Source organism: Neltuma alba, unplaced genomic scaffold, assembly GCF_004799145.2.
Source record: "Neltuma alba isolate B1F8T4 unplaced genomic scaffold, ASM479914v2 tig00006747_pilon, whole genome shotgun sequence".
NCBI classification, from domain to species: Eukaryota; Viridiplantae; Streptophyta; class Magnoliopsida; order Fabales; family Fabaceae; genus Neltuma; species Neltuma alba.
Genome location: NW_021634571.1, coordinates 259,049 through 268,532, shown reverse-complemented (window position 1 = coordinate 268,532; position 9,484 = coordinate 259,049). Strand labels below are relative to the sequence as shown.

The window sequence follows — 9,484 nt, the reverse complement described above, 5'->3', positions numbered from 1 at the left end:
ACTGTGTCCACTAAATACCCCCAGGCCCAACATCACATCACCCATGGATGGCCGTTCATTCCCATTTTTAGCTACAAATTTCAATGCAATCTTATCTCAGTGTATGCCTTTAAGCACTCTGGCGTTATACTTTCCCTGATGAATGGATCCACCATTTCATATATGGCATCCTCATGAACAAATCTTTGAAACCACTTTACAAGGTTTTGCCGCTCCCCGTCCACTGCTCAGAGAATAGGAGGCCTCCCACACAATCCCTCTAGCAACACAACTTCAAATGAGAACACGTCTGACTTGTTCGTCAAGATTTGCAATGTGTAGTATTCCGGATCTATATAACCAATATTTCCTTAACTAATGTGCTTATGTTAATATTAGATCTAGAAATACCCCCAGGCCCCATTTTGAGCAGTCTGAAGTCTGAAATCTTGGCCATCTAATTCTCATTTATTAAGATGTTTGTCGACTTGACGTCGTGATGAATAATTGCTTGCTTTGCACCTATATGGAGATAATGTAGTCCTCATGCAGCACCTAGGCAAATCTCCAGCCTTAGATTCCAAGAAAGTGGTTGGTTTTCAGAATCGTAAAGATGCTCACGAAAGGTCCCATGAGCCATGAACTCATAGACAAGGATCATCTCATTGTCATCGTTGCAGTAGCCAATGAGAGATACCAAATGATGGTGACGAAGTTGAGAAAGCATTTCAATCTCAGTTTCAAACTCTTTGAGCCCTTGCTGTGAACCTTGTTTGAGCCGTTTGATCGCCATAGGAACTGAACCGTTCTCAATGTGACCTTTATAGAGATTGCCAAACCCTCCGACACCTATAATTAAACTATCATGGAAATTATTAGTGGCTACTCTTACCTCGCTTATTGAGAAGTAACGACAAAAATCGGATGCTAACAATGTGGATTTGTGTGTTTTTGACGTCGATTCTGATTTCGCTCCCCGCCGTGAATTTCCTTAATTGGTTATACCTCTAGCCAATAGACAATAAGTCACCAAAATGATTAGAGATAACAATATGAAGCCGACAGATGACCCCACAACTATGGAAGTTAGTTGCATTTTTTGTAGGTTCTTGTTAGGTGCCTTCGGAAGTAGTGAGAGTGAAGGAGGTTGATCGAGATTGGGACCTGCGAGACTGTTTGCGAAGTCACTTACTTTAAGAATTTCAATACCATTCAAGAAAACATCTCTGTAAGTACTTCTTGCAATTGGGTATGGCTGCAACTTAATTGAATGATTCAGCTTCTTTAACCTTCCGTCACCCAGCATCTACACCGCGCAGTCCTTATGGATAGGAAGTAATAATTTCTGAGTCCACATCATCACATCGGCGAGAGGCTCCGCCAAAGCATCATTTATGAAGATTTGAAAAAGTCTCCAGCTTTTTCAATGTGTTCATCAAACTCACAAAAATGCAATCTCACCATAATAAAAAAATCTGAGTCAACTTCAAATTCCCAAGTCACATTCATCCCATAATTTCTGGCAGTCATGTATACTTCATCGGGTGCAAAATAATTTTGATAATCTCTATAAACTGGATGGAAACCAAAACTTGAGGATACACTCTATGGGCGCTCCCTCTCCAAGTAGTCATTATCTTGGTCCCAATAGCGAAACATGCCAGTATCTCCTTCGGGCGGGATCTGACTCCCACCAACATTGGTTCTGTATACAGTCTCGAGAGCTTTACTATTTTCGATCTCATACTGTTGGGTTCCACCATTTACTTGTGAGATATTTTAATTATAAATTTTATATTATATTATATTGTTTTGTTTTAATTAAAATATCCTGACTGTGGCCTGTTAGTCAGTTAGGCCCAGTCTAGGTAGGGTTTCAAACTCAGGATTTTTTAGTCATTTCTTGACCTTGATGGTGGGTTGAGTTTTTGACGGCAAACTGAGTGAGTGAATAGAAAGAAAACCTAATTCTCTACTTTTGAGGTTCCTTGACTGGTAGCAGCTCTTTTCCAATTCCATCACCGTGCCCATCTCCTAGTTAGAAGAGATCCTTATGTCTTTTCTACTAACAATATCTAAATAATTTCGGTTATTTTAATCCAGATCAAGAACAAGAACATTGTGAATTGCTTCTTCAGACTATCTAGCATGGCGAGAGGTATTTATAAGTCTTTCGCTGCTACTGTGATAATTGTAGAATTCCATATAACTACTTGGGAAAATATATGTGTTCATATGGATTGTTCTAACATGTGGCATCAGAGCCTGGTTTTAGATCTCCCTCTGCCTGCTATTTTCTATATATATGTGATGCTTTATGGTATTTTAATTTGGGAAAATTGCAAATAAAGACCGTGGAATATATAAAATCGCAATTTGGGTCCTTGAATTTATATAATTGCTATCAGAGACCCGGTCCCAAATAAGAATTATGAAATGTTAGGTAAAAGACAAAAACGCCCTTCTGTTTTTTTGCAGTCCCTTGTCTACATGCCCTAACTTTATCTTTCTTCACTTTCCAAGTCGTCTCCCTCTTTCTTCACTCGGACTCATCTCCCTCTTCTTGATGATGAACCATACAAATCTCTTGAAGAAATTGAGGCTAACACCATTAGAAATCTCCTTCTTGATGAAGATGGTCCATCTTTTGGTGTTTTTGATGACTCGAGTTTCAATAATTTACCAAAACTGGTGATAACCTGGAAGATTTTGATCTGTTTGGCAGTGGCGGAGGTATGGAGCTGGAAGGCGATGAACATCTAACTATAGGAAAAGGGGCCAATGGTCCAGATAAAGATCCTAGTTGCTTCGGACGTTTTAAAGGGAAACTTTCTTTTGTTGAACATTCTTCTAGAACAATTTTTGTTAGAAATATTAACAGCATTGTTGAAGATTCTGAGCTAAAGACTCTCTTTGAGGTGCTTCTTTATTGTTTTACGTTGATAGATGCTATGCTAGATGTAACACCCCGAATTTTATGACTCAGGATGAGTAGAAAAGAGAAAGTTCATTAAAATTATTTAATAGCTCAATCACAATTGGGGAAAAATTATGGAATATTGATTTTTAAGATTTAGAGACATATTGGAAAAGGTATTTCCCCAAAAATAGCTTAAATATTTTTAATAGATAATTTTAAGAGAAAAATGGTTTATTTTCTCTGAAAATTATGGAAAATACTTAGAGATTTATGTTTAATCTGAAAATTTTAGGATGATCATTTGAGATAGTGAAGAAGATATTTGAGGCATAAAATCCTTAAAATGAGTTAAGGATTAATTTCTGGAATTAAGAGTTATTTTCTTGGAAATTCAAGAAAAATAGTTATGAGTTAATTTTTTGACCCAAAATGTTTAGAGAAATTATTTTATGGATCAAAGAAGCTAGTCGAAAAGAAAGATCCATATAAAACATAGTGGAGTAATTTTTGGGTTTATCTATTTATCTCAGAATTATAGAGGAAGCATGAAAGTGAAAGAAAGCAATGAGCGTAAGGGCAAAGTGGACATTTCGTTTGTTTTTACTTCCTCATCACACGTGTACTGCCTCACCGCTTAACATAAGATAACACTCTTCCTCCTGATTTTTCATTCGGCCACTCGAAGGAAAAGAGAGAGAGACGGAAAGCGAGAGAGGGAGAGCACGGGAAAAAGCAGTACCGGAGTTGGTGATCGGAGGTAGTGATCGGTGGTCAGATTCCTGCATGCAAACGGAGTTTCAGATTCAGGTGAGCCCTCTGATCATCATTCTACTCTTCGTTCTTTGGTTTGCTGCGTGTTTGAAGAGTTAATGATGAAAGAAGTTTGGGTTCTAGTGAGAGAAACTCTTGGTTAAGTCTGAAGCTCAATGATGATGAAAGAGTAGTGTTTGTTGATGATGATGGAGTATGATTTTTAGCTTGCATGTGGATTTCCTTGCTCTGTTTTGTTGCTGGCCGAACAGGGGTTGAGTGGCTGGTTTAGGATGATAATGAGTTAAGTTCATGGAGTGAGCATATTATATTGCATGTTGCTTATCTCCTCTGCAAGTTAAACTTGAATAGTTGTTGTTGTTGTTTCTGATGCGGGTAGCGTCAGGTTCTGGTGGAATTAAAGGGGGAAAATTGCACTATTCAGTGTATATATGAGGCCGTATGTGATATTGGTTTGTGAAGTGACGGTTTTCGAACCCCAAGCTCCGTTTTAATTAAGTGACATGGAGTTCCCTGTTTTGGTTGTATAGTGTCGGTTCATAGTAACAAAAGTAAGGGAAGTTCAGATATTATGCAAAAGAGCTTTAGATGGTGCTGTGTGATAGTTTGGTGAACGTTTTCAAATCAGTAAAAAGAACAAAATCCAGAATATGGGTGCTGATGTACGAAACATTTATGGAGGTTAGAAAGTGGCTAAGTTATATATATAGAGAACGAAGCTATTTGGATATATATTAGTGAATGTGTGTGTGTGTGTGTGTATGGGGGAAAGCCGTGGAAGTATGAGTGGCAAACATTGAAATTGAAATGGAATTGGGAGGAAGTTTAGGCATGATTTTATATATATATATATATATATATATATGAGTCTATGTGTATAAGTGTCCGCTTGGTTCAGTGATTTAAGAAGAAAAAGTTGCTGCAGTAAATATTAATTGATATGGGAGAAAGGCGAAGCTAAGAGCCTAATATATATGTATACTTGGGAGAGTGTTTCAGTTAGTTGGAATTTTTGAATTATTGAAGTTAAGTAAGGATCTTAAAGGTATATGAGTTGCTAATAATAACTAGAAAAGTTTGTAGATTTATTTTGGAGTGTTAGATTAAATTTATTTGGTGGAATAAGGAAAAGTAAAGTAACACTATGGGTTGAGATAAGGAAGGAAGCGTTTCAAAGAGAATAGTTTAAATAAGAAAAATTATCCAAGATCACCAACTATTATGTAAGGGTAGAGATTGAAGAATCTGGGACGTTAAGTGAGTTATTTAATTTATGAATTACAGTTGGATCAAGTATTGATCTATCCTTACGAATATGATAGGTTTTTATATATGTTCAAGCCCACCAAGAAGCAGAAAGAAAGGAGAACGGTAAGGTTTGATTTGGAGGGAAGCCGTCCAGGTAGTAGTTCTTTCCTCCCTTACACTTGTGTATGATTGCTGCATGTCTGTTTGTGCCATATTGCTATTCAAAAAGCATGAGAACATGTAATCCTTAATTCCTTGCATGGATTATTTAGCCGTGATCACGTGTAGCTGATAGACATGGGGCAGTGATTGCCAATTATTTGCGCTTTACTTATTCAGCTTGTCTAACCGACATGGGGCATTGATGCCAATTATATGCGCGGCAGTGATTGCCTATTATTTGCGCATTATTTATTCAGCTTGTCTAACAGACATGGGGCAGTGATTGCCAATTATATGCGCGGCAGTGATTGCCTATTATTTGCGCATTATTTATTCAGCTTGTCTATCTGTCATAGCGCATAAATGCTTAATTGCATTAGCTTGTAAGGTTTTGTTCCATATGGCTTGTTTTGCATGTTTTATGTGATCTGCACATTTGTTTGATGGAAATTACTACTACGGGGATTCTTCGGAATCTCACCCCCCAATTTATGATGAACAGTGAAGGCTAGTAGCTAGAAGGACAAGGAGGTTATTTAAGAAGAAGGTGGGCTGATTGAAGAGCAGAGATACCTGTTATAATTCTGTAAATTGTATAGCAAAATATATGGGCAAGTAACTTTACTTGCTCTATGGAAATATTATTTTGTATCCTCTAGAAGAAGGAAGTGAGCATTGCCAGGTGCACGTATACGCTGTCAACCAAGAGCGTTGCTTTATTTTTAATATAATATTATAAGATTGTATAGTATGAAATTATTTTAGATGATAATAGATTAAGTTGAAAGCAAGGTTGACATTGGGTCACTCATCAGTTATTTGAAGCTTTGAAATATTTGATCAACGGATTCCAATGTTAAAGGGGAAAAAAAAAAATTTCCCTGTCTTTTCCCAGGACGGAAACCTGGCGTTAGTGATTCACAGACGATAAAATGATCCTATTAATATATATAAAAGTGAGGTGTTGCACTAGAATTCTTAGAAAGCATTTTAGACTTTGAATCTTATAAAAAGTCAATGCAATTTCTTGTTTGTTTTGACAGTAATATGATGATGTCTGAACCAAGTTTGATAAGTTGTTGAAAATAACAAATTGACAAGTTCTGATACCCACTTCACGACAAGTTCAGTAATGTGAATAACAAGTTTAGGAAGGCAAATAACAACTTCTGATAAGTAATTCATAGAAATTCGAGTTTCTGTGTTAAGATGACAGCTTTTTCAGATTTCTTTAGCAGATAACAAGTTCTGATACATAATTCATGACAAGTTCAGTAAGGCGAATGACAAGTTTAGTAAGGCGAATGACAACTTCTGATAAGCAATTCATAGAAATTTGAGTTTCTGTGTTAAAATGACAGGTTCTCATTAGGTTTTCATACTTTTTCTGTTAAAATGATTGGATTTTCACATTGATTTATCAAATGACAGGTTTACAATAGAAAATGACAAGTTTCCATAAGATTTTCATACATTTTCATACTGTTTTTGGCTGGAATTGCAATTTGCATATTTCTGACAGCAACAACTTCTGATAAATATGAAATGACAAGTTTATAATGAAAAATGACAAGTTAATTATGGCAAATGACAAGTTCCCATAATGTTTTCATACATTTTCATACTTTTTCTGTTGGAATTATAATTTGCACATTTCTAACAGCACCCACTTTTGATAAACACGAAATAACAAGTTCATAATGGAAAATAACAAGTTAAGTATGGCAAATGACAAGTTTTCATACATTTTCATACCTTTTCTGCTAGGATCACAATTTGCACATTGCTGATAGCAACCACTTCTGATAAACAGTAAATGACAAGTCTACAATAGCGAATGACAAGTTAAGTATGTAAAATGACGAGTTCCCATAACGTTTCCATACAATTGTAAATTTTTCTGTTAAAATAACAATGTGCAGATTTCTGACAACAAACACTTCTGATAAACAGTAAATTACAAGCCCATAATAGCGAATGATAAGTTAAGTATGTAAAATGACAAGTTCCCATCACGTTTTATACAATTGTAAATTTTTTTGCTGAAATAACAATGTGTAGATTTCTGACAGTAACCACTTCTTATTAACATCTTTTATCATCAATTTCACCTCTCATTTCCTCCTAATGTATAAAATTATAGCACCAGAACTCTCATAAGCCCCTCAAGAAGCATGCTCATATCAACACCAACGGCAAATGCACTATGATGATCATATCCACTCACAAGTGCATCCTCAACCATGAAATTCCAAATGTAAATTGTCATATCATATGAACAAGAAACCATCAAATTCTACATATAAGGTGAGAACTTTATTCATTTAGCACTGTATTTAAGGCTCGTTTGTTTCTCACATCCCACACCTTGATCGATTTATCCACCGAAATACAATCATCATATTTGATTTCCACAATTTAGAGCTTTTTTGCAATTATCAAAAGTTGGTGCTGTCAGAAATGTGCAAATTGTAATTCCAGCAGAAAAAGTATGAAAATGTATGAAAACGTTATAGGAACTTGTCATTTGCCATACTTAACTTGTCATTTTTCATTGTGAACTTGTCATTCCGTGTTTATCAGAAGTGGTTGTTGTCAAAAATGTACAAACTGTATTTCTAGGGAAAAAAAGTATGAAAATCTTATGAAAACTTGTCATTTTCTATTGTGAACCTGTCATTTTCATAAATCAATGTGAAAATTCAGTCATTTTAACAGAAAAAGTATGAAAACCTAATGGGAACCTGTCATTTTAACAGAGAAACTCAAATTTCTATGAATTGCTTATCAGAAGTTGTCATTCGCCTTACTAAACTTGTCATTCGCCTTATTGAACTTGTCATGAATTGTGTATCAGAACTTGTCATCTGCTAAAGAAATCTCAAAATCCTGTCATCTTAACACAGAAACTCGAATTTCTATGAATTGCTTATCAGAAATTGTTATTTTCCTTCCTAAACTTGTTATTCGTATTACTGAACTTATCGTGAATTGGGTATCAGAACTTGTCAACTTGTAATTTTCAACAACTTATCAAACTTGTTATTTTCAATTATGAACAGAAGCTGAAAATTAAAATAGAAATGAAGAATAAAAATCCAGATTTGTTGGGCATTGTCTGAGCACCAAGCAATCATCACACACTTGCCATCGTCGCTGCAACCATCTTCGACTTCAACGCAGAACTCGGTGACAAACTGGAACTCAATTCCTTGCTGAAGCTAGGCTTCAACAATATCTAACAGGAGTCTTGTTGAGCTTAATTATTGTTTCCCTTGGCATCATTCTTCTAAGTCCTGTTATTCACTTGCTTTGGGAGAAGGAACAAAGAAGATGACAGAGGGAAAAGAGAGAATGAGAGAAGTTGGGAGAGATGGGGTTAAGGACAAGGAAGTGGGACTGGAGAAGAAGGAGAAGGAAGGGGAATGAGATGAGAAGGAGGAAAAAGAAGCACGGAGAGAAGGATCGAGGGGAAGAAAAGGAAAGAGAAGGAGATGATAAGATGAAAAAAAGACAAGGAGAAGCAGAAGGGCGTTTTTGTCTTTTACCTAACATTTCATAATTCTTATTTGGGACCGGGTCTCTGACAGCAATTATATAAATTCAAGGACCCAAATTGTGATTTTATATATTCCACGGTCTTTATTTGCAATTTTCCCTTTTAATTTTCTACTTGAAAATGAATTTGAGAAAAGCCAAGCTTCTTATATGTTTTATTTTGATAGTTGATTCGATTAATTTTCAATCCAAATATATTTGTTGCAACCTTCTCTAATTGAGGTGCCTTTTGAAATCGGACTCAAATTTGATTTTGCAATTCACGTGTTGCGGACAATATGCGACTAATTGTTTTGAAGTAATGAATTATTTGGATTCACTCAGTTTCATATTTGAATTTCGATTTTTCTTTTCTGTGAAATTGCTAAGCTTTCTGGAATTTAAGATTTTGTTCCTCAAATAGCAAAATCATTGTTTTACATCGTTTGCCATGTTTTTCTGTTCGTTTCCACTATTAAAATCGCTGGAAAAAAAATTGGCAAGAGAATGGCTGTGAAAAGTTGCCTGGAAATTAGAAACGATTACTACTTGGCTGCGGGTTGTGAAGGTTAACCCGACTCCTTGGGAAGCACAAAATAGCGTGGTTTTGTGCCCATGAAGGAGCCTCTCCTGCCCCATTTAAAAAGCATTGTTTTCAGTCTACAGTAAAACACATCGTTTCACTAATTACTGAAGGTGGGCTGAGCGCAAATTGGAGTGTCATTTTGAGCTTTATATTTGAATTTTGTTTTCCTAATCTCCCTTTTTAAGAAGAGTTTCCAGATTCTTACGTTGCAATCTGAGCTTCCCAGTTTGGGGTTTCGAATTTTTCAAACTGGGCTCATTAATTTAAGCTTTTAAACTTTT

General features: G+C 35.8%; 1 pseudogene; it reads right to left on the bottom strand.

Annotated features, from left to right (window-relative positions):
- Positions 1–227: 227 nt before the first annotated feature.
- Positions 228–772, bottom strand: LOC114751110 (probable receptor-like protein kinase At5g38990; annotated as a pseudogene).
- Between the last annotated feature and the right edge of the window lie 8,712 nt (positions 773–9,484).